At 46.9% G+C, this 25,333-nt stretch overlaps 2 long non-coding RNA genes across 6 annotated transcripts in view; one reads left to right on the forward strand and one right to left on the reverse strand.

Annotated features, from left to right (window-relative positions):
* Positions 1-17,716, forward strand: part of LOC108351167 (uncharacterized) — a 29,218-nt gene extending 11,502 nt beyond the window's left edge. For all 3 annotated transcript variants that reach the window (XR_005505660.2, XR_005505661.2, XR_005505662.2), the window contains 3 exons: positions 2,643-2,903; positions 3,810-8,038; positions 14,799-17,716. This is a non-coding gene — a long non-coding RNA (uncharacterized LOC108351167). The remainder of the gene's footprint in view (positions 1-2,642; positions 2,904-3,809; positions 8,039-14,798) is intronic.
* Positions 17,717-24,052: 6,336 nt separating this feature from the next.
* Positions 24,053-25,333, reverse strand: part of LOC120103471 (uncharacterized) — a 28,288-nt gene continuing 27,007 nt past the window's right edge. For all 3 annotated transcript variants that reach the window (XR_005505665.2, XR_005505664.2, XR_010052465.1), the window contains exon 5: positions 24,053-24,272. This is a non-coding gene — a long non-coding RNA (uncharacterized LOC120103471). The remainder of the gene's footprint in view (positions 24,273-25,333) is intronic.

Below are 25,333 nucleotides of genomic sequence, written 5' to 3' on the forward strand. Positions count from 1 at the left end.
ACCAAATACCAAATTTTAGTCATTAGCATTCCTATTTATTACAAACTAAAAGAACCTATTAACAGATGAGAATTTGTATTTAGCTAGCATTACAATGTTTGGCCATTAAAATAAAAAGGGCAGAGTATATACATTACTTTTCCCCCTTGGGACTATACATTATGTTTGTGTAGAAGCTCCCAGGGAGACTGGGAGATGCTTCTGACTGGGAACAGGATTCTACAGTGGGAACAGGCCAGAGGGCTCCCAACCCCTATTTTTGGTTATGGAGCTTAATGCTACTCATTTGGAACCTAGAGCAGTTCAGGGCTGAAACCTTGCATCACGCTGAGAGCTGCGTAGTAACCACAGCCCTTGAGGGGTCTTTTGTCTTTAATTTGTGTCATGAGCATATGCAAATTATTAATTGTTTCTCCTCTGGGTGAGAGAATGCCTAGAGACAGTAATTCTGCTTTTGTTTGGATGTTAAAATTCCCTTCAGTGCTCCCTAGACTTTGTACCTCTCTCTCTCTCTCTCTCTCTCTCTCTCTCTCTCTCTCTCTCTCTCTCCCTCATATATATATATATATATTTGTGCCATTTCAAAAAACAGTTTTTGAGCATACATGGCTGCTCTCCTCTCTGAAGTAAGCGGAGGATATCTGTGTTTTTAAACAGCTGTCTGAAATAGGAAAATCTTTCAACCATTCTTTAATTTTAAAAACTTTAAAGATCATTTTCTTTAAATTGAGGCAAAAAAAATTTAAATCTGATTGGGCAGAAAAATATGTGCATTTTACAAAACTGAAATGAAACATTCAAAATAATAAGGAAGGCTATTTTGAATTCTATTAGGTGAAGATTTTTTTTTTTTTTTTTAGTAAACACAATAATAGTTGTCCAAGCTTTTCAAATTCTATGGTTTTCAAGCGAGGGAAATTAAATTGTGGTTTCTTCTGGATGATAATTTCTCTTGGGCACAAAGTCTTCTGTCTGCTTGTTCTATTAAAGAGACTGACAATTTGCATTAAGACACTTCTCTGAAAGGTCTATGTGAGAAAACAACAGGTACCAGAAGGAAGGAAGGGGATTCTCAACAGAAAGAAGGAGAGAAAGGAACTTTATCAAAGGCCATTGTTAGTGTTTGTAAGCCTCCTGTAACACTTTGTTTTCAATAGAGAAACCAGTGCTGTGTGCTTGTGGATGTGGGCATCTGTCCCCTGTGACCACCTGTGCAGAGATAAAAGAAACTGGTGCTAATTCTTACCCAAACTTTGCCTACAGAAACAGTGAAAGTTACTCACTGTATTGAGGAGACCTGGCTGCTTTGATGTGGGAGACCCCAAACCAAATGGGAACTCTTTCATCGCTACCCCATTCTATCTGCACGAGAGGTCAGCCCCCACGTTTCTAAGGCTGGAGGACATGGCTTCTAATACCTATAAGTAACATGGAGGCTGGCTGACACTTGACAGCAAAGGCCAGAACCACACAATTGTTTGACTCACTCAGCCTCCCAGCCCACCCAACATTTCCTGATTTCTCCCCTACTACAGGGTATACCCAAATAATCCAGATGGCTGCCCATATGCCTTTCCTCAACTGAATTTTCCTATTATACACTGGATTTAAATACCACCCACAGCCAAGAAGACTGTTTTCCATATATTTAAACCCAAATGGCTTACATCTCAGTGTGTTGGGGAGATAACCCACTTTACAGTAGCCTTAAATCCTGTTTCAAAGAGCTGATTAGCAGAGACCCACTGAGTGATGACTAGATAGACCAGATTCTTTTCTCAGGGCGCTGACATGTGTTGGGGAAAAGACATGTCCAGTGGAAGGCAGCGGTGTCCTGCTGAGAACAAACAGGAGACCAGCCTAGGAGAAATCTCAGATGGCTTCCTGGAAGAGGCAGGGTTTGAACTGGACACTAAAGGTCTAGCGTGAGTCTAAATGGTGAGTAGTACAGTTAGGCCATAATAATCACATCTGAGATGAGCAAATAAATGTTTATTCAGACAACTGAGTAAACAAGCCAATGGCATTTTTCAAAACAGAAACAAACAAACAAACAGAAAACTAATATGCTCGTCTGATCATTTTGCCTTGGGATGGCCTGCCTACTGTTAGCCACACTACTGTTAATGTTCTAGCCCCCTCTTGGAGGCCGAGCAGGGAAGTCAGGGTGAGGCTGGTGCTGATGTCTGCTGGTATCACATGGTGAGCCCATACTCTCCCGCCATGGCTGCCGTGCTACCATCCTGGCGAGAATAAGGAGGTGCTGCAGTTTTTAGGAGTTTTGCATTTCGAACACCCCTCCTCATTTAATGTTTTGTTGGATATGTCTCAGAATGCAAAGCAGACAAGAGGGATGGGTCAGGTTTGTATGAAAGGAACCCAGTCTGCTGGGAATGGCCTCTGGATCAGAGTAAAGAAAAGCTGGTTTGGCTACTGAGCCCGATAAAGGTGTGAACCCAAAGCAGCTTCTCACTTGACAGACGTACATCTCTGTTTGGGTTCTTTGAACACACACACACACACGCATGCGCACACACACCATGAAGTTACTTGTTTGTTTATTTACTTCCTAACTCTTTGTCTCTAGAAATGCTAGGATTTGGGTGATCTTGACCAATTATGACCATTTTTTTTTCTTCTAGGAATAAGTGCTCTGAGGTTTGAACTCTGAAGTATAAACTTACTCTGGCTGTGGTGGCATAGACTTGTGGTACGTCAGCAGTCCACGGTCAGCCTTGTCTACATAGCAAGTTTAAGGCCAGTCTGGACTACATGAGACCATGTCTGAAAAAAAGAAAAGCCCCAAGTGGAAAACGGAAAGCAGAAAAGAGAATATTCCTAGTGCGACAAGAAATGTTCACCTCTCTCGATGATTTCTCTGCAGAATGTGTTTATATGCTACGGTGAGTCTTTGATCCTGAGACAGAAACCTCACTGGAACTCCGCAGGTACTTGCTGTTCAGAAAGCCTTTAACTTGAGTAAAGCAAGTCCCAGACTGTACTATGAGCCTGCCCTGAGCAGGACATTCTCTCTTGGCCATGTCTTTTTGACTTGTCTCTCACCTTCACCTCTGCCCTCACCTCCAGAGACCTCTCTTCCCCTTCCTTCCTCTCCTTTCCCCTCCTCCCCCACCCTTCCCTTTTCCCTAAACAAGCCAAGATTCTTCTCAAACTAGTCACGAAAGTCAACAAGTTGAGAGCAATTCAATTTCAATAATAAACAGATGTCTTTTGAGTGTCTAGGACGGAAGCAAAGGCCCTTCCACGGGAAATACCTAATTCAAAGGGAGGAGATCCGGGGTTATGAAAGGATCTGCAATGAGTGTGAAGCAGGAACCCGCCCAGCCTCTCCTACACGTGCCAGCCCTGGGTTCATCCGAGGGAAGCGCGCGTTCCCAAGGGCCCATCTCTTCCTGGTTGTAAAATGTGTTCAGTGCTAGAGCACATGGTTGGAGCATAGAGCATTGTAGTGTGAGGATGGAGCCCATCCAGTACCACATTCAGGGGCAGAGTCCAGGAAGGGCTGGGTTCCACAGCACTGTTCTGATGTTCGAATCACTGGTCTCACTTTGTGTGGGCACTGAGCGTGCAAGTATGTGTGTGCGGCATTTTTGCAAAGTCAGCCAATTCAGGCTACTCTGGGAGTCTTGGTCCAAAGGAGGAGGTCGGTATGGGATGACTTTGTGTGTAGGTATTGAGAGGAGGAAGAAGTCTATGGAGATTAGGAAATGAAGGGGGGCTACAATTCCATTTTAATGAATCTCCTATTTCCCTGGGAACATCTTTCTTCCCCATTCATTTCTTTGCAGTGATCTGTGGAGAATCACCAAGCTGTGGAGGAAGAGAGGAATATGTAGACCCAAGCAGAATTCTCAAAGAATTTCTAGACGCTCCGAACCCAAGTCACACAGGCTTTAAGTATTGGTCAATCTCCAGGAATGAAACAGAAACTTACTCCACCACTCAAGTCCTGTTTCTGATCGAGGGACTAAAGGGCTAGGCCAACCAGTGGTTGCCATGGAAGCTGCATTATGGAGTCCTGTCCTGCAAGGAGAGTTAGATTAGAAGGAGCTGGGATTCTTGGAATCTGCAGAAGCAGCATGCTGGGTAGGAAGAACCCAGAAAGCGTGCCTCTGAGACAGTCAGTCTGTCCACATACAAAAGGCAGGCACCCACAGGGCTGGGGGGGCTATTAAGTCAAACCTGGAGTCACAACCCCAGTGCCGTCAGACGGTCCCCAACCCTTTGCAGCAAGGTAGACATGTGTCAGTGTGGCTGAAAAGCTTCTTCTGTGAGGTTTAACAACTTTCTGGTGTAACTTCTGAGAGGACTGATTGCTTATTCATGTGGAAGCAAGACGCCCAGTTCACTTCGCCTGTTTCTGCTCCTCTTTGTTGGTTCGGGGGGGGGGGGGAGTGTTATGGTAGCTGCAAATGGCTTCTCGGGTGACATTTGCTGACATTCAGTGAAGTACATTTATCAGCATTCACTAGCTCACCTCCGCGCATGCAATCCATTTTGTTTTGTTCTTCGTAGCAACCTCCTTCCCAACACCCATGCCCTGAAAACGATGAAGGGCACGGCGGTGTATTTCTCAAGCTGCACTCAAATGTCACTGTGAAAAATCTTTAATGGACTAAGTGTAGCTTTTCACGTTACAACTTGTCAGGTACTGAGAAATTCTAGAGTTTCTCCTTAATCCACAAGTCATTGGAACCACACATCTGCAGGTAGAGACTAATTACAAGCTGTACGCGTCAGAACCTGGGCAAGCAGAGACCAAGGAGAAAACATTCGGTATCAGTTAATTCTTTATTACCATCATCATTATTATTATTATTCCCATTCAACTTTTGCTGCCTCCTTTCCTACTTGGAGGGTACGCTGGGTATGAGCAATGTGTTACTCTAATTAATCCAGTGACAGCCTTCAACTAGCTCTCCAGGCAGGCTTAGTCGCTACACACTCAGCTTTCCCCATCGCCCTTCTCATCTTCCCCTCCAAGCTATCTGACTCTGAACCAGAAGCCTGGTCCCTTAGGGTTGGCCAGAAGGGCGTCATTGGGGGCGTCATTGGGAGGTGCCTGATACCACCTAGTCATTGCTCATCAGAGAGCGTGGCCATTGGAGCCTCACCAATGAATAAGCCTGCATCTTCCTCCCCTAGCCCACACCTGGTGGGAGCCATGCCACATTCACAATGGTGGCCTGCAGACTCCCACTGAGCCTTGCATAGGGCTTGCTGGGTCTCATTTTACCCCCTTTGAATGGGCTCAGTGGCTTTTCTCAGTAAGCAAATTTGCCCACACTCCCCTGCCCTGCTTCTCAGTTCACCCCCCACCCCCCACCCCCCCCCCAGTGTCACTGTGATGGGTGGGTCTTCTGGGATGCTATTGGCTGACTCAGGTGCAATTATCACCATCATTATTATCATTATTATTGTATTTTATTTATATGAGTTTGGCTCATATAAATTTTATTTATACACTGTGGCTGTCTTCAGACACAGCAGAAGAGGGCATCGGATCCCATTACAGATGGTTGTGAGTCACCATGTGGTTGCTGGGATTTGAACTCAGGACCTCTGGAAGAGCAGTCGGTGTTCTTAACCGCTGAGCCACCTCTCCAGCCCCACAGATGGAATCTTATGAGTGAACTTCAGAGAGACATCTTGCCCCTTCCACAATGTAAACTAGGAAGTAGGATCTCACAAGCACTGACTCTGCCAGTCCCATGACCTTCAAACTCCCAGCTTCTAGAACTGTTCAGAATAAAATTCTGTTCCTTATAAGGTTTCATTTTAATTAATTTTAATTTATTTTATTCTTTGAGAAAGGGGCTCTTGAAGACTAGACTGGCTCCAAACTTTCAGTGTAGCCAAGAATAACCTTGGGTTTCTGGTTCTTCTACCTTCTACCTCTCCATCATGGGAATTTCAAATGCATGCCACCGTGCCCAGGTTAGGGAGTGCTGGGGATTGAACCCGTGGCACTGAGCATACTAGGTAAGCATTCTATACCATCTGAACCACATCCTAACCCTTAGTTTCTGACATTTTGTTATAGCAGCCCGAATGGACTAAGACATCCCTGTAGTTGGAAGAGTTGATTGATCTGTGCATGTCTATATTGTATCCTAATGAATGCACCATAATCAATTAATATTGATTGTGTAGTCAATGTTTAAAGGTCAAAGAGTAGGGGAGAGAGAACTTGAAATACAAGAATAAGAATGGTATTACTAAAAACTATATCGTCATGGCTGCCATGGGCCAGATGCTGAAGTCGGGAAGGGCTGTACTGCTGAAGCTATTCCCTGCCCCCACTGTCACCTGCAACTTCACCCTTGACCTTCTCCCTTTGTCCCCTACCCCACCCCCACCTCTCCACATGAGTTACTATTGCCTTTATTTTTAACCCTTTGGAACCCCTCTAATAAGTACAGAGCTTCGGTCATGTAGAACCTTAGCTTTTAACTGTTTTGTCTAAAGTCCACAGACCTGATCACTTGTGCTGTTGCTAAAAATAAAGAAGAAGAAGGAGGAGGAAGAGGAGGAGGAGGAGGAGGAGGAGGAGGAGGAGGAGGAGGAGGAGGAGGAGGAGGAGGAGGAAGAGGAAGAAGAAGAGACGAAAAACAAACAGGAAAAGCCTTGTTTCTTCTGCTTCTTGTAACTGTTTTCAGTTCTTTCTGAAGTGCAGTTCTCTGGAACTGGACTAAACCTGTGGCCCCCTGCTCACATTCCAGTTAGAGCAAAGGAAGTGCGTCAGGCATACCCTCAATGGCCAGGCACTGTAGGGCAGAGTAAATCTTCACTCGTTTTATTTTATTTTAGTCTACTCATTTTAAACATCTGTCCCCCAAGTGCAGAATGCAGAGAGCCGAGGTTAGTCCCCTGAGGACGGGCTGTATGCCAGACTTCATCACGACCAGAAATGTCTGCACCCCTAGCTCTTAGAAGACGAGGGCTCACAGAAGAAGAAACACTTCAGTTGTCTGTATAGTTTTGACAGTCAACCAAATAGCTGGAAGGGTGAGGTCCTGTATCAATTTGGAATCCACTAAAACATGAAGTTCAGACTCAGGTGACTTTCTTATCTAAAGCACTGGGGAATGAACTCCAGGTTTCACACATGCTAGGCAAACCTCGTCTTCAGGGGTGACTTTCTTTCTTTTTTTGGGGGGAAGTAGTGCGAGCAAGATCTACCATGTAGCCTGGCTGGCCTGAATTCACTATGTAGATCAGGCTGGCCCAGAGACCCACCTGCCTCTGCTTTCTGAGTGCTGCTATTAAAGGCACGTGGGGCGGAGGAGCCATGTGGCAGGGGAGCTGTGTGGAACAAGAGTAAGATCTAAGCTTGTCCAAACTCCAAAAGCCCCGTCTTAATACTGGAAGGATGAAGATTGTTCTCTCATGCCTGGCCCTCATGTCCCGGCCCATCCAACCTTATGACCCCATTACCTCTGCCACCCTTGAGGTGGTCACAAGCACCTGGAATTCCTCTTTATGCAAACAAAGTAGGATCTCAGCCCCAGCCAATGACATACACTTACCCTGAAAGCCTCTACCTAGTTCCCAAAGGTTTAAATGGTTCTTGTTCCACACCCCCTCCCCCAGTTAAATGATGTGCTCAGTGAAGCCTGCTTCCTGAGAAGTCTGTTTCTCACAGCGCTCACCCATTGCCTAAGGTCTCCATCACCTCTTCTTCCTCCCCCAAGCCTGGCCACCCTTGCCCAGCTTCCCCTCTCTGGCCACTGGTCTGATCCCCTTTGATCAAGGTGTTAAGGGAGGGGGAGTGGGGCGGGAATTACCATCAAATCTGGGCCCCAGGAGTAACTTTTAAAGGCATCAGTTATACACGTACCTGTCTGCTTTATTACATGACCTAGAAGGTGTTTAAGATATACTGGTCAAAAGATAAGCTCCAAGAGTGACAGCACCCTACTTTAACCCCTTTAATCTCTTTTCCTTTTAACACAGAGAGAAACCCCATTTCAACAAACAAACAAACATAACAACACTCAAACAAGCCAACAGAAAGGTAAGGGGTAGGCAAACAAAACTTTCATTATTGGTTTCTTGACCCCCGCCCCTACGATTTCTGCAAAGCTAGTTTAAACAAGCAAGTTCCACCACCATTCCCAGATGGACGGAGGATCTGTTGCCCCTCTGCGGATGGACATGAAGGTTAAGCTGTGTTCAGGGTAGGACCCCGGATGAGATCTCTGACACGATGTCTCCTGGGTGTGCGTGTGTATCTGTGGTGTTTGTGTGAGAGTGTGAAGTGTGTGTACACTCCGCTGTGCTTGAGAAAGGACTGGGAGCAGAGGTGTGAGAAGCATTTTCAGAAAACAGAAAATGTAAGGACACGCAGCGTTCAGTATTCCTGCCTGACAAGTATGCCTTCATCTGTAATTACACTGCACGCATAAGAATCAATGTAAGGTCGCTTCTCAGACGTTCGCAGATAGTCTAGAAGTCTCCCTTTGATTTAACTGTTTCAAAGCACAAGCAAGGAAGAAGTCTGCTGAGGTGACTCTGTGGGGATGTGTGCTCCTCTGTGGAGCTGTAGTCTACATGATGCTAGGATGGGTATTGTTGCCTCTAGACATCTTCCAGGACTAAACCCGTCCCTAGAGAGGAACTGGGCCACTCCTCTTCAGTCATGGGCACACATCCTAGCCTCTGTTTTCTTTTCCCCTCCCTTCCTCCCTCCCTTCCTTTTTCTTCTTCTTCTTCTTCTTCTTCTTCTTCTTCTTCTTCTTCTTCTTCTTCTTCTTCTTCTTCTTCCTCTTCTTCTTCTTCTTCTTCTCCTCCTCCTCCTCCTCCTCCTTCTTCTTCTTCTCCTTCTCCTTCTTCTTCTTCTCTCTCTCTCTCCCTTCCCCCTCTCTCCCTCCCTTCTGTCTGTCTTTCTCTCTTTCTTTTTGTTGTTGTTTCTGGCTTGTTGTTGTTGACAGAACAATTTTTTCTGTATGTAGCTCTGACTGACCTGGAACTCGCTCTGTAGACCAAGCTAGCTTCCAGCTCACAGAGATCCCCCTGCCTCTGCCTCCCTGGTGCTTCCCTAGCTTCTCCTGTGCTGGTCTCTTGGCCAACACTTTCCAAACCTTCCTGTCTGGCCCTCACCCACACCTAGGCACCCAGCTCCTTTGTCAGGCTCCAAGAAGCATCCACTCCTCCAAGAAGCCCTTTATCCACAGCTGGAAACATCATTTCTCTCCACCCAGTACTTACCCCGGGCTCTGCAGCCTCTGTGCTACCAAGTAGCAAGTTCCGTGTGGTCAGGGCCCTGGCTCAGCTACAGCTCTACAGCAAGTTCACCACCCTGTTTCCGGGCAGGGTAGGGACAACAGCAGCCAGGCCAGGAGAGGGAAGCAGGCAACAGAACCTTGAGCACATATAAAGGAATTCTTTGTTAGTAGGCTTCTGCCCCAAGTCCTGGGAATAGCATCCAGCTGTGTGCCACACATCTTAAGGGCAAGATTGAAGAAAGACACAGAGAGCTGCTTGGGAACAATGGGGACAAGAAGACACCCTGAGCTCAGGCATATGTGTGTGACAAGTGGCCCAGAGCTCACGCATGTGGGGGTGACAAGCAGTGTAGCCTGAATCCATTTCCCCAAATGTCAAGCCCTTTCTGGTCATCTTCTGGTCTTCTTTACTCCACAAAACCTTTTTCTTCCTCTGCCCCCCAATTTCTTCCCTGGATATCTGGCCTCAAGTCTGTTGTTGATCAAATAGTATCTCACATACTTTTTAGCTTAACTCTCTGCCGAGGCTCTCAGAACTCACACTCAGTCTGCCATCCCCTTTGGCTTCATGTTCTGTTCTCTGCCTTCAGCCTCTCTGTCATGCTTCTCTGCGTCATATCTGTAGTCCCACTATCGTGGTGTTGCGGTAACACACCATGTTTAGACCACTGAGAGGTTATGCAAACTCTGGTTCATGGCCAGCTGTGAAGGCACCCCGAGATATGAACTCTCTTTCTGGGATACAGCCCTGACACCCATTTCCTTAGGCTTGGGGCTGCTTTCTGGCTACTACTACAGACTGAGTAAGGTCTAAAATATTTACCGTGTGACCCTGTCCTGAGAGAGCGTAATCCTGTTTTAGATTATAGAGGATACATGTGCTGTGGCTGTGATGGAATGTAGATGACAGCTAACCAGTGGGACTAGGGCGGGTACTACAAGAGCAAACACCATGAGAAGGGAACGGCAAAACGTTTCAGAGGCCAAGTCGGATGAGTTTTATTGCTTATTCTTTCAAGTCACTGGATAAAACCCAGGGCTGTGAACACGCAAACGAGAGTGCTTTAACACCATTTCCAGGAATGGGCTTTGAGAAGAGGCAGAAGCCTTATCCTTCCTAGCAGGCAGCAAGGCAGAGCGCGGTTACAGGCTGCGAGCAGAGGGCCAAGTCAGCAGAAGCAGAAGTGCCACACAGATCCTCCTGTGCTGATTGGCTCATCCCGAGAGTAGGCGGGCTCATTCCTCGGGCTAGCACTGCTCATTCCTATCCACATCCAATGTGCATTCATTAACAACCTAAGCAACCAGGACAACAGAGAGCTCCTACCTCTACGGATCTGACGGATCTGACGGACTGGACAGGTGCCCTCTACGGAATGGAATGTCTCACCTACTAGCTTCCCCTGACCATAAACAGACCCAAAGAGCTTACTTAGGATGCTGTCCACACCATAGTGGGATCACCCCAACTCCTTCAGTAAGGTTTTGATCTCAAGGACAGGTGAGCCGGCCTGTGTGGTCTTTGGTCTATCTCTGAACACACAGATCCACTCTGCCCTCAGACCTCCGAGCAGATCAGTCTGCCTTAGATGCTTTTTTCCTCACATCTCCATAGCTGGCTCCTGCTCAACAAGGGCACCTTCCTCTGAACTTCCAGCCAGGAGCCTGTTTAACTTGGCCTCTGGAGTCACTTGTGTTACTCTGACGTCACACTGTCTCCACAGATCGTTTCGCCCTTTGAAGCGCAGCCCGCTGACACGCTTTCACTTCTGTGGGCTAACTTGTAACTCCACAGGAGCAGGGACACCATTGCAACAGTCTTCTCCTAGGACACCGCCTTGGAGAAGGTCACAGAAGGTCAGACTGTCTGCTGGGCTGAGGGAAACCTTTGTAAAAAGCACTGATGTACAGGCCTAACTGTTTAAGTCAACATCCGCAGGTTTGGGTGGGTCTGGACAGTGCTGTACAGGCAGGCAGGTGGTTTGCGAGAGAGAAAAACTAGGCCAACAGCATCATTAGAAACCGGACTCTACGTCGGCAAGGTGTCATATGCTAGCACTCAGGAGGCAGACACAGGATTGCACAGTAAGTTTAAGACCAGCCTGAGCTCTGTAGTGAGACTCTGTCTCAAAAATCTGAGGACTGGGGACGTAGCTCGGGGTACTAGTCTAGCATGTACAAATCCTTGGGTTGATTCAGCTACATCTCAGAAAAGAATTTTAAAAGTGAGACTCTAAATACAAGAAACCCACCAGGGAGTACGTGGCAAAAGGAACAGTTGCTCTAAGAAGGGCTGAGCTGGGCTGGAGAGGTGGCTCAGCAGTTAGGAGTACTGACTTCCCTTCCAAAGGACCCAGGTTCAATTCTCAGCACCCACCGGACAGCTCTCGACTGTCTGTAGCTTCAATCCCATGGATTCCCTGACCTCCAGAGCACCAGGCACACATACAGCGCACATACATACATGCAGACAAAACAGATAAGATAAATAAATACATTTAAAATTTAAGAAGACTTGGGACCACGAACAAAGGTGCCCCTCCCCACTTGCTCACCTTTTTCTCTTCCCCTATCTCCTTATGCACATGGAAGAAATACATACAAAGTATTTCCCCACATCAGGAAGCCAGAAGACACCCATTCACTTTCCTATAGGCTCCTCTGGGCAGATATTTTTGTTTGTAAAATGGGAGACCTGCTCCAAATTCCTTGGCCTAGTGGGTCACAGCTTGGCCCAGCGGGACTGATGTCTTCATGTGGTGGCTTCTTGTGGGTTAATTTACTGCAAATCATGAATTACAAGCCAGCACTACAGTATGAAATCTCCAGCCAAAATCCTCCATGGGTCTCAGTGGAACTAGCCTCCCACCCACCCACACATACTGACCCATTGTCTTCATTAGGGTTTTACTGCTGTGAACACATACCATGACCTAGGCAACTCTTCTAAAGAAAAACATTTAAATGGGGCTGGCTTACAGGTTCAAGTCCATTATCATTAAGGTGGGAAGCATGGCGGTGTCCAGGCAGGCGTGGCATGGGAGGAGCTGAGAGTTCTATATCTTGATCTGAAGGAGAACACTGTCTCATAGGGAGCTGGAGACGCCCCCACAGGGATACACTTCCAACAAGGCCACACCTCCTCAAAGTGCCACTCCCTGGGCCAAGCATATTCAAACCACCACACCCACCTTTCAGGCAATTTCTCCTCAAATTTCTCTCTTACTCATAGATCAGAGTTTAGCCCCCTTCTCCCCATCTACTCCCTGAGCTAAGGTTGCTGGTCAAGTAAGAGCTTGACCTCAGACAGTGTCAGGACCTGAGACCAACAGATACAATACTTAGCGGGGTTGGGACCTGGTCAAGCAACTGGGCTAGGAACAGGGAAGGGGCTGCCATCTTCCTAAGGGCCAGGCATTAGCACTGAGTATATTTGAGTTGCAATTGTGTTCTTACTCACAAGCCAGAAATCCCCATGTCCATCTGTCTGTCTGTCTGTCCATCCACCCAACCACCCAACCATCCATCTATCTATCTATCTGTCTGTCTGTCTGTCTATCTATCTATCTATCTATCTATCTATCTATCTATCTATCTATCTATGTAGATTCTTAGAGACAGGGTTTCTCTGCCTAGCCCTGGTTGTTCTATAATTACCTCTGTAGATCAGGCTGGCCTCAAACTCAGAGATTTGCCTGCCTCTACCTCCCTAGTGCTGGGATTAAAGGCATGCACCACCATTCCTGGGAAGAAACCCCTTATTTTACACCCATATCCACGACAAAAGAACATTCTCAGGGGGTAAAGTAGAATTCCAAGACATCCATTCATCCCAACACGCACTCAGTCACCCCTGATTGGTGAGCTCACCAGGAGGCGTCACTGTGCTGAACTCACACACGTGAATGCTTTGGCCTGAAGTACAAACTTCTTCCAGGTCTCATTCCTCACATCTGCAAACTGGGATGATTGAAGCACGCCAATGCTAACTACTCCAGGTTTAACATGAATGAAAATCCCTTGCAAAGTTTTAAGAAAAAACCAAACTTGCTGTTGACAACCCATAGGTCCTGATTCAGGAAACCTAAAGATGCCATCTTTCTAGACATGGCTGAAGTTGCTGGTCCAGGGATCTGAACTGAGAGCTGCCACACCAGGTGGTCCCTCAGGTCCTTGCTAGAAGGGACCATCCATGATGCAGAATGCATGGTGGTCGCTGGAAGAGCTGAAATGGAAAGATGGTGGGGAGCTGGCCTAAAATGGAAATCCTACGAGGTTCCCAAGCTTAGGGGTAAATGGATCGGATAAACCCCAACGGAGGCACTAAAGCCTTTGCCTCATTACTTTTTTAAAAAATGATTAAAAAATAATTCTCTGACATGAAAGTTCAATCAGATGGTGAAGAAATTATTTCAACTTTCATAGGGGGGAAAGGCGCCACTAAAAAGCTACAAGGGTATTGATGTCTATTAAATATTTGCTTTTCTCTCTAGCCCACACCAGACCGAGTAATTTGTGTTTGGCAGAAACCAGCTGCAATTACATTAGTCAATCCAAAAGCCCAACTTGCTCATACAAAATGCAAACAAATTAGTTAAAATGGCCTAATTAGTGGACTGTAAAATACCAACTGAGGCTGGCAGCCCTGACGTGTGTTAGGCAAGAGCACTGTCCTCCTGCACAGGAGGCCCCTGGCTTAGCAGTCATCAGTCAGCTCCCACCAGACGGAGGCCTTCTCTGGGGATCTTCGCAGCCTGTGATCCAACCGTGGGTTTGCCTTGGGTAACCTTATCTTTGCCTTCCAGGAGACCCGGCCGTCCTTGGGCCAAGTGGCTGTGATGGATACACAACTTGAGGTTGACTCTCAACCCCATAACTCTCCCACGACCACTTTTGCCAGACTGTTTAACCTTCTCTTCTCTTCTAGTTATTCTCCTTTTGTAGTGCTGAGAATTTAACCAGGGCCTTGCGCATGCTAAATGAGTATCCTACCACGGAACTATACTCCAGGACCTGTCTTGTTTCTTTTTTGAAATGGAAATAGGGGCTGGAGAGATGGCTCAGAGGTTGGCTTCACTGGCTGCTCTTCCAGAGGACCCAGGTTCAATGCCACAGCACCCACATGGCAGCTCACAACTATCTGTGACTCCAGTTCCAAGGAATCTGGAACCCTCACATAGACATACATGCAGGCCAAACTACTAACACACATTGAAAAATCTTGAAAAAATTAAAAAACAAAATAAAAATAAAAATGGAAGTGAAGTGAAAATTTCTGGGTTCTTTGGAGACTCTATTGTGCCATGTCATATTTTTCCGGAAGCTGCCTTATGGGAGAATGACTTGCTGAGGCAGACACGTGGTGCTTTTCTGGAAGCTGCCTTGATGAAGGGCATGTTATGTTTTGCTGGAGGTGATGGCTGAGAGGGCAGGTGGTGTTTAGGAAGATGTAAATTTAACCCCACAAAGACTGAGAGGACGCTCTTGCATTGGTTCACCTTGCAACGCTTCACTGGTCTTTGCTGATCTTTGCTTGTCTCGACTTCACAGGGAGAAACACACCTGTGGTATTCTGGCTGCTCCTTGTGGCATCCATGAACTTGTGCTGGTTCAGCAGAGCCTCAGGGTTCCTTCTGGATCAAGCCCCTGACACTGCTGATATCCTGACATTGAAGATAGGAATTACCCTGAAGAACGACTTTTAAACAGGCTCACATCCCTGTTTCCTATTAACCTTTCCTTCCCTCTACCTTTGACAGGTGAGCTAGTAGGGAGGTTGAAGAGTTTAAGAACCCTTGTTAACGTAGGTTTTGAAAAGTCTAAGCTTACCGGAAGTAATACATCCTGAGGATTAGAATTATGTATCTAAGTGTATACATGGGCTCATCAATTTGGGTCTAATTTCCCCTTAAAATACCAAAAAGCTTTTGTAGACCCACATCCTGCCTCTGATACCACAAGGGAGTTTTGTGGTGACTGGAGCAGTATGGGTAATGACCATCACAGGGCTTTGACCAAGGTCAATATGCTGCATTCTGGGTATTTGTGGTACAACTCACAAAATGCATTTGTGCTGCATCCTGAGGCCAGGGGTGCAGTCTTTCAGATCTGGGAACACGGCCTTGCAGACCCAGAAGAGGCCCAGAGTTCAAGCCCTCACTGCATCAAGGTCTCTTTTGGAGCCTGGGAACAGGCAGCAGACAGGACCTCATGGTGGACATCCTGACCCCATCAGCCTCGGCAAGACCCACTCAACAGGGCATTTTTGTTTCTTCCAGGTGGTTCTAAAGGAAGCCAGAGTTAAGAATCATACCTCAAGGAGGGAGGGGAAGTTGCCATAGGGATTTAAATTTAAAAATTAATTAAAAGTGAATAAAATAAAAGAATTTTACCTCCAATCAAAACCCCTAAGTGTACAGAGTAACAGAGGGAAAGAAATAGATTCACACACACACACACACACACACACACACACACAAATTAACAGATTAACAGGCATCTTGGGAGACCCGGAGATCACCGTGACCTGAGATCCACTCAAGTATGTCTCATTAAGTTCACCCTTCCAAGATGGCTGGCTCAGGGCTACTGGCAATGACAGCAATGTTTGCAGGAGCTAATGGGCAATGGCCTCTTTCCACCATGCCCTCAAAGGACGGTGGCCTTTGATGCCAGTCGGCCAGCATTCTGTATTTCACAAGCCCTTCCCACCAAAGCACGTTCCCAGCTCATTAAGTCACACCATCAGCCAGGCCAAGAACGAAAGGTCCAAGGGAGTAGTGCAGTTTTGTTTTAAGCACCGCACAGTCGATTAGCATCGAGACTGAAGTGCCCAGGCAGTGGCGTGGGAGGAATGGAGTCTCTGTTGACTTGGTGAATCATGTCCGAAGTTGGGTTCCTTCCAAAGGCAGAATAAGGGAATGATAACCCTGGCCTTGTTACTTCTCTTTTTTTAAAAGATTCATTTATTTATGTATATGAGTACACTGTTGCTGCCCTCAGACACACCAGAGGAGGGCATCAGATCCCATTACAGATGGTTGTGAGCCACCATGTGGTTGTTTGATTTGAACTCAGGACCTCTGGAAGAACAGTCAGTACTCTTAACCACTGAGCCGTCTCTCCAGCCTCACCCTTTGTTACCTTCTTAGGTCAGATGCTTAGCTTTGTTAATTGTTGACTTTATCTGAATAGAAGCCTGGATAGCTACTCTACTCTCTGAGAACGTTCATTTGTCATGGGGCCAGGTATAAAAAATAGGGGTTTCTGCTTAGCATAGGGGGTGACACATGCTTTTAGTCCCAGCACTCAGAGTCAGAGACAGGTTGATCCATGAGTTCTAGGCCAGTCTTGTCTACAGAGCCAGGACAGCAGGGCTATCAGAAAACTAGTCTCAAAAGACAAAGAAACAGCAGCAGCAGCAGCAGCAGCAGCAGCAGCAACAACAACAACAACAAAAACAAAAACAAATCCAGTCATGTGGCACCTGCCTATAATCCCAGCTCTGGGATATATTTCAGGCCAATAAGAGTCAACTGTCGCAAAAAAAAAAAAAAAAAAAAAAGTAGCTAGTACTTGAGGAACAACCTCTTCAGCTTCCATAGGTGTCCTCCACACAGGCGCTTGCTCCCCTGTGAACTGGGCCAGCCACATGGTGCCACCTGCCTGCGATGCCAACATTCAGGAGATGTAAGCACGGAACTGAGAGGCAATGCCATCCTTTCTTGATTGTGTAGGGAGTTTAGTCCGGCTATGTGACACCCTGTCTCCAAACACACTTCCACCCTAATCCCTTTTTTAAAATACAAAAGGTGAAAAGAAAGGAAACTCAGAGCCTTATATAGAGGGGCAAAACTGGTGATCCTCCTGCCTCTGCTATGACCAACTGAAACTTGTTTTTCTAAATCTAGGCTTTAAGGAAGCACGCCAAGTGTGTTTCTTCAGTTCACTGAAGTTATTCTTAATTTCTGTTGTTGCTGGGAGGAGTGGTGGAAAGCCATTGCTACGAAGAATCATTCCTTTAAAAATAACTTTTTCTCTCTCTATCTGATTTTAAGATTTTCTCTTTATCATGTCCTGACATAGGAGGTCATACACATACAAGAGTAAACACGACCACCGTAACATTAAACCTCAGAGAGAGGTTCAGAGACATGAAGAACTCCAATAGATCCTAAGTCTCTGTGGTGGCTTGTCAATGTTTAGCCTGGGAGTGGCGCTATTTGGAGGTGTGGCCTTGTTGGAGTAGGTGTGGCCTTGTTGAAGTAGGTGTGGCCTTGTTGGAGTAGATGAGTCACTGTGGGCTTTAATACCCTAGTCCTAGATGCCTGGAAGTGAGTCTTCCACTTCCTTCAGATGAAGAGTTAGAATTCTCATGCTTAGATGCTGCCATGCTCCTGCCTTGATGATAATGGACTGAACCTCTGAACTTCTAAGTCAGCCCCAATTAAATGTTGTCCTTTATACGACTTGTCTTGGATACGGTGTCTGTTCACAGCAATAAAACCCTAACTAAGACACTCTCTGTGGTTTCTCCCTCCCTCATTTCTTCCCTCCCTCCTTCTTTTCTCTTCTTTCCCTCCAGTGCTGGAAATTGAAGTCAGGCCTTTCACATGCTACACAAACTCTCTACCACTGAGCTACATCCCAGTCCCTGGCTTATTTATCTAGTCAAAAAAGGAGGGAGATCATTACAGGAAGAATAGACAGCAGAAAATGCTATTTCCACCAGGAAATAGTGGCCAGTATACCTTAATTCCAGCACTCGGGAGGCAGAGGCGGGCAGATCTCTGGGTTCATGGCCAGCCTGGTCTATAGAGTTAGTTCCAGGATAGCCAGGGCTACACAGAGAAACCCTGATGACTCAGAACACTGTCCCCTGCTCCCACCCCAAAAGAAAGGAAATGCTATTTCACTCAGGTTCTCTGACCGTTGGCTCTTGTGACATTTCTGTCCCTTTTTCTGCCATGGTCTCTGAGCTTTGGGGAGGAAGGGCAGATCTGCACATCATATTTGTGGATGAATGGCCTGACAACACTCTTTCTTACCCTTTGGCAGGTGGCAAGCTTCTGTGTTAACCACCTTCTAGTGCACACTAATCTATGGCTATAGAGATACAGACATGAATTTAGAGAGCAGTGTGATTTTATAGCCACTCAGTAGATTAGCAGGAGTTGATGAACTTCTAGGCCCTGTAAGTTCCCCAACCCTGGCTTCTTGGCCACATCTATAGGTTTGGACATATGCATCCTCCTGTGGAGAGAGCCTTAGATCCAATCAAAACCCAAGCTTTACCCCGAACGGTTATTGTACTTACCTTGCCATGCTGGTCATTGTCATTTGTGAGGTTTACAGCCAGGTAAGACTGTTGGTGTCTTCACCCCTGGGGTGCCCAGCCCGCCAAGAGCTCATACCAAACTTTCTAGAACTATGAAAGCTAGGCAGCAAGGAGGACGCTTCCTGATCAGCATCAACTCCAGCTCGGTCTATGTCCCATGACTGAAGTGTGCAGGATTTTCAGAAATGGGATCTGACCATCTTGTGCTGCTAGACAGCCAAGATCAATAGCCTATATTGTTCTGGGGACATCCAGGACCTCCCTGACCATAAAATTGAGCGGGTGTCCCACACCTGTCACTGGGATTTTTATTTGTCAAGCTATGGTTTCTGGGAGGAGCACTGTCTCTTATGTAGGTTCGCCCTAATTAAACTCTTTTTTTTTTTTTTTTTTTTCCCGGAGCTGGGGACCGAACCCAGGGCCTTGCGCTTCCTAGGCAAGCGCTCTGCCACTGAGCCAAATCCCCAACCCCTAATTAAACTCTTCTATGTAAGATATATATCTCTTATAAAAACAATACGCTTTGGAGAAGCCAAGTTTATCTGATTTGGCAAATGCCCTCAAGGCCAAAGCAACTGTTGACTCTCCAGTTACTTCCCTTCCCCTAGTTGTTTGATTTGGATCATTCCTCAGTTTCTTTCTAATTCATTAGTACCTTTAAACAAGTTCTCTCAGAGCCAGGCATGATGCTGGGCACGTGGCCGAACCTACCATTTAAGTGCTTTAGGGGTAGAAGTGGAAGGAACAGAAGTTCAAAGTGAGGCTATGCTACAAAGTGAGTTCTGGGTTACATCATGAAAATAGTGTTATATGAGATCCTGTCTCAAACAAACAAATGACACCCACTCCATCACCCTAAATCCCCAACCCAACACACACACACAGACATACAGACACACAGACACACACACAGACACACACACACAGAGAGAGAGAGAGAGAGAGAGAGAGAGAGAGAGAGAGAGAGAGAGAGAGCAACAGCAACAGAGAGACAGGGACAGAGAGACAGAGAAAGAAGGAGAGAGAGAGAGACAGAGAGACAGAGAGACAGAGAGTCTGATAATACCTGTAAAACTACTTAAGACAGGAAGATTATCTTTAGTCTGTTTTAAATCCAGCCTATTGGCAAGGTAATGAAGCCACCTTTCAAAAACAAAACCAGAAATGTCATCAACTACTGCACTACGTCTCTAAGATTCTACTCTCCTGGACAGAAACCCATGTCTATGAAACCCTGGCCTCCCCAGTCACCAAATTAGCCATTTCCTAGATTTATTGGAGAGGCACGTGAAGATGTTACACAAGAAGAATCTTTTTAAAGGAAAGAGTAACGTACTATAACAATACTAGAGCACGTTGTGAGTCTGTGGCTGACGACAAGTTGCGGCAGAGAGATGCCTCAGGTCGTTTGCTAGCCCTGGTTAGGACTCATCTGGTCACTCAACAAGCCCAGGCCAGGCCCCTAAATGTGTAATAGCCGGCCTGAGTTTCACCTGATTTGTTTATTTCCTAAGGGGTCAAGACAAAAATCACAGATATACACCTGATACACATTCTCTAGCATACCCTCATTTTCTTAATTAAAATCCTATTTATTTATTTACTTTGCTGACAGAGGTTTTCATTTACTCATTTTAATTCATTTAATTCTTTAAGACAACTGTTTTTCCAATACTTGGATCAATCCAAGGGACTACTAGTACTAGACAAGCGTCCTGCTTCCCATGACCATATCTCTAACCCTAACAGTGGTTTCAGGGTCTGAGAGGGCCCCGCCTGTAGTGGTTCGAATAGAATGGCACAAGTAGGTGTGGCCTAGTTGGAGGAGGTGTGGCCTGGTTGGAGGAGGTGTGGCCTGGTTGGAGGAGGTGTGGCCTAGTTTGAGGAGGTGTGGCCTAGTTTGAGGGGGTGTGGCCTAGTTGAAGGAGGTGTGGCCCAGTTGGAGGAGGTGTGGCCCAGTTGGAGGAGTGTCACTGTGTTACACAGTATCTCCTTCTGCTGCTTGCAGATCAACATGTAGAACTCTCAGCTCCTTCTCCAGAACCCTGTCTACCTACACAGTACCATGCTTCCCACCATGAGCTTCCTGTCATGATGATAATGGACTGAACCTCTAATACTGTAACCCAGCCCTAATTAAATATTGTCCTTTACAGAGTTGCTGTGGGCATGGTGTCTCTTCATAGCAAAAAAAAGGAAAAAACCTCTCACTAAGACAATTGGTAAAGTGATTGCCTTGAAAGCCTGAGGATCTGAGTTCCAATTTTCAGAGCCCACATAAAAGCAGAACACTGGGGAGCAAGCTTTTCACCCAACAACAAACCCCTGGAAGTCTAGCTTAGCCCGCCAAGTTCCAGACCAAAGAGAAACCTGGTTTCAGACAAACAGTGGTCTGGGGAACAATACCTACAAGGTGGCCCTTTGACCTCTATGTGTACATACTTAGAACTGTCTGTCTCTGTCTCTCATACAAGTGTGCATGTGTGCGTGTGTACACACCGACGAGTAGACACACACACACACACACACACACACACACACACACACACACACACCTAAAGCCTTTGGGGTTACTTTAAAGTCAATAGCCAGGGCTTTTGAGCTCATGGTGGGAAGCATGGTGCTGTGTAGGTAGACATAGTACTGGAGACGGAGCAGAGAGTTCTATAGGGCTCTGTGAGGGATGTGGATATCAGTGTGGTCCAAGAGCTGTGGGGAGTGGCTGTAGTTCCTCTCTCTGCCATTTCAACATTTGAACGTAGATCAATCATGCCCCTCAGCTAGTAATTATGGTCGTTTCCCAGTACAGGAAATTGTTCTCATTCCTTACATCCAGGCCAGAGGAAGTTCGTGAGGGATATTCTATTGGTGGCCGGGGTTCAAGATGCCTATTTACTGAGTCTTCATGGGATACCCCCCTGCTTGCTGCAGGCCCTGCCTCCGGAGTTGGTGGCATTTTCTGGGCCTTTGTCTGCTTCAGCAAGCACTGGAGCTCTGGCTTTCCCTACCCAGTCAATCTACCTAGCAGGGACTTAGCTCACTGCCAAAAGCAGAGCAACCTCTCAGATCCCAGGAGAGCTGCCCCTCTGTGCTGAGTGGAGAGTGCTGGGTCTGCTGCATGCAGGGCCTGTGGCATCAGGGGTCAGTGTCAGGATGTGCTGACTGTAGAGGACACGGTGACAGGCTGAGCTGGGCAGTAATTAGACAGTGAGAGTTTCCTTCAGCAAGCCACAATCAATAGGTCCTCTCACCGAGGGAAAAGATTAGAGTCAGGCAGATGGCAGAAGATAATAACATTCCCCACTTAACTCGCATTGTCACTTGTCAAAGCACCTCCACCACGTTTCTCCCTCACGCCCCAGCATCCTTCTCCTCAGGTCCTTTTGTGGCCGTAGCTCTGAGTTCACAGAGGAGAAACTGAGGTCGGGAGCCTCGGCGTGAGCACTGAAATTTGCACTCCTTTCCCCTTCGAACCTCTCTCACTGTTGTCAGGTATCAGAGAGGGCAACTTTATTCGTTATTCAGCTCAGTTTTAACTGAGCACTTACTATGTGCCTGTCGCCATTCCAAGCACAGCAGGCAGGGCCGTGAATGCGGCCCAGACATATTTTTCTACAGGTCCCACTTATATAGAGGACAGTACATAAAGAAATGAGATGAGGGCATCAGACGGGTTTGCCCTATGGAGGCCCTAACTCAGAAACATTGAGTAGAGAGGAGCAGGGGAAGGTGCGAGAACCTAGAAACTTTCTGAGCAGGTGACTGCTGAGCTGAGACCAGAATATCAAGAAGCTGCCTGAAGGCCCAGAGCAGGCAGGCAGCGTGAAGAAGACAGGAGGATGTAAAGTAGCATCTAATTCATGACTCTAGTCTCTGGGGATTGAAACGGAAAAGAGAGGGGAAGGATGCCCTCTGGTGAGGCCCGGGAACGCCAGCCAGAGATGATTCAGACACCGCAGTATCCTTCCGGAGCTTTCTTCCTAGGCTTCTGCTCCTCCTTTATTCCTTGACTCAGAGATAACCTGTCTGTGAAATGGACGCAATTGTGTCATTCATTGATGTGGAAACTTTCAAAGGCATGCTTCATGAAGATCTGTGATGAGGCAAAGGCATACCACCCGGTTATATTGGCAAAGCCTCAGTGGCATAATTCACTAATTAATTAATGTTCGAGACAGGGCCTCACTACGCAGCCCTGGCTGGCCTGTAACTCCCTAGGTAGAGCGGTTGACTCGAGAACTCCCAGTGATCTGTCTGCCTCTGCCTCCCAAGTGTTAAGATTAAAGGTGTGCACCACAATTTAACGGCTGCAGAACTTTTAGAAACAGTAAATCATGTTTCCTGTTTAAAAAAGAGACTCATGTGTCATGTGTGCAGGGGTGTGCATACATCACGGTGCACACATCACGGTGCACATGTGGAAGTCAGAGGGCCACCTCAGGTACTGGCCCTCACCCTCCTCTTTGATTCGATTCATGATGTTCGCCTGTGTGTTCCAGGCTAGCTAGTCCGTGATCTTGCAAGGATTCTCCTGTCTATGCCACCCATCTCACTGTAGAGGGCTGGAATGACAGATGTGTGCTTCTACGCTACTGTCCAGATTTATCTAGGGATTCACACCCAGGTCTTCAGGCTTGCATACCGAGTGATTTACCTGCTTACAGAGCTATCTCCCCAGGCTCCTTTCCTGTCAGGGACGGTGTTACCAAAATAGTCACGTGCCAGCTGCTTTGACCTAGTCTCCCGCGTTAAATTTAAATAGTCTAGCTGCCCCAGGATGCCATCTTCATAAAACTCCTTTCAATGATATCAGCAGACCTCAGCTTAAACGAAGTTTTCTGTAATGTGACGGGTGTGGTCTGCATATATGACCACCTGAGCACCTGGAGGCCAGAAGAGGGGCTGGATCCCCTAGAATGGAGTTACAGACAGTTGTGTGCTGATGTGGGGGTGCCGGGAATCCAGCTCTGGCCTAGAGTAGCTGGGGCCCTAAACCTCTCATCCGTCTCTTCAGCCATTGGCTCTCAATTTTATACAGCACCCTCCACTTTACAGTGCGCTCCAATAGCTCTTCCTGGACACCTATAGACTGTACGCCCCTTGAAGGCTCAAACCACTTCTCTCTCGTGTTGGTCTGTGAAATCTATGTAGAGAGTATAATATATCTGTTTGGAACTGATAGGTACAAGATGAAGCTTTGTCTCCTGGTACCTCTTCTCCACATTCTTCCTGTCCATGTAGGCACCTAACACATCGGTGAGGAAACACAAAGAGACTAAACAGCTTGCAGTCGCTGTGCAGACTCACAGGACTTGATCGGAAACTCCTGTTCCCACCACCATGGCAGAAGCGTCCATCAGGGACAGGTATGGAGGTAGGCATGCCCCTGCTTTAAAGGGTGAAGTCAGGTTCCCACGTCCTAGTCTTCCTGTGGGCTTTCCCAACAGAGCAGGTAAACCAGACATCCTGGCCAGGAAGGGCTTGGCTAAGCCATTTATTTAGCTGTGGCAGAGGCTTTGCAGCTAGGTGACCAGGTCAGAGGGTTGTCTAAGCTGGTCAAGTTCCTCCAGGGCATTAATTCAGCGCAGCCACAGCCGCCTTCCCTTATCAGAGTTCCCCAGTGGCAGGGCCTTAGGATTGCCGTCCTTTGTATTTGGGTTGTTAAGATGTCAGTTCGTTCTAACCACCTGCCAAGAAAATTAAAATTCTCTTCTGCCCAACTCTCCCTGCCCCCGCTCCCCACCTCCTTCCCCTCGAAGGAGAAGGGAGCAACAACAACATGTTTGTTATTTTAACAAGGCTGGAAAACCCAGCCAGCAGATTCGAATAGACCAGAGGTTAGCCATGCAGCTCAGTTGGAAGAGAGCTTGCCTCGTATGCATGAAACGCTGTGTGCAATCCCAGTACCACAGACACCAGCTATGGTGGGGTATGCTGGCATTCCCGGTGCTGGAAATATAAAAGCAGCAGGAGAGCTAGATATAAAAAGTCATCCTTGGCTGCCCGGGGAACTTGATGCCAGCCTGGGTATGTGAAATCCTGCTTCAAAGCAAGAAAACACACACATACACACTCACATACACATACATATGCACAAACACTCATACACAACACTCACATGCACTCACACACAACACTCACACATTCACATACAACACACACACTCATACGCAACATTCACATGTACTCACACACAACACACACACACTCACACTCATGTACAACACACACACGCGCACACACTCAGACACATACATACATACACATGCACACACATGTGCATACACACATGCACATACACACATTCACATACACACATGCACACACATGTGTGTACACACATGCACATGCACACAGGCTTTGATATCATTTATTTCACTAAAACATAGGTTCAGTTGGAGGTTTCTAAGACAGCCCAGCTGCTGCATGGCTGCTTAAGGACTTCTTGTAACCCGAGTTCTCCTACCATGGTCGTCTAGCCTGCAGCCTGCAGCCTGCACTACTTGGGAGGTTTCTGAGCTCTGTTGCCCAAGTCCTACCCTATAGCTTCTGAGTCAGTTACCATGAATTAAGACCTGGTCATGAAGAGGTCCAAAATGGCTGCAATAGCTTCGCAGGGACAGCCTGCATTGAGGACAGTGCTCTGGAAGGAGACTTCTAGATGAGCAAGTCCCTGCTAGGAGGCAGTGCTCTCCTCTACAGTGGGGACCAGTTCCCTCAGGTGATCTGCCTCCCATTTCTCTGCCTC

The sequence above is a fragment of the Rattus norvegicus genome, chromosome 6 (assembly GCF_036323735.1).
Source record: "Rattus norvegicus strain BN/NHsdMcwi chromosome 6, GRCr8, whole genome shotgun sequence".
NCBI classification, from domain to species: Eukaryota; Metazoa; Chordata; class Mammalia; order Rodentia; family Muridae; genus Rattus; species Rattus norvegicus.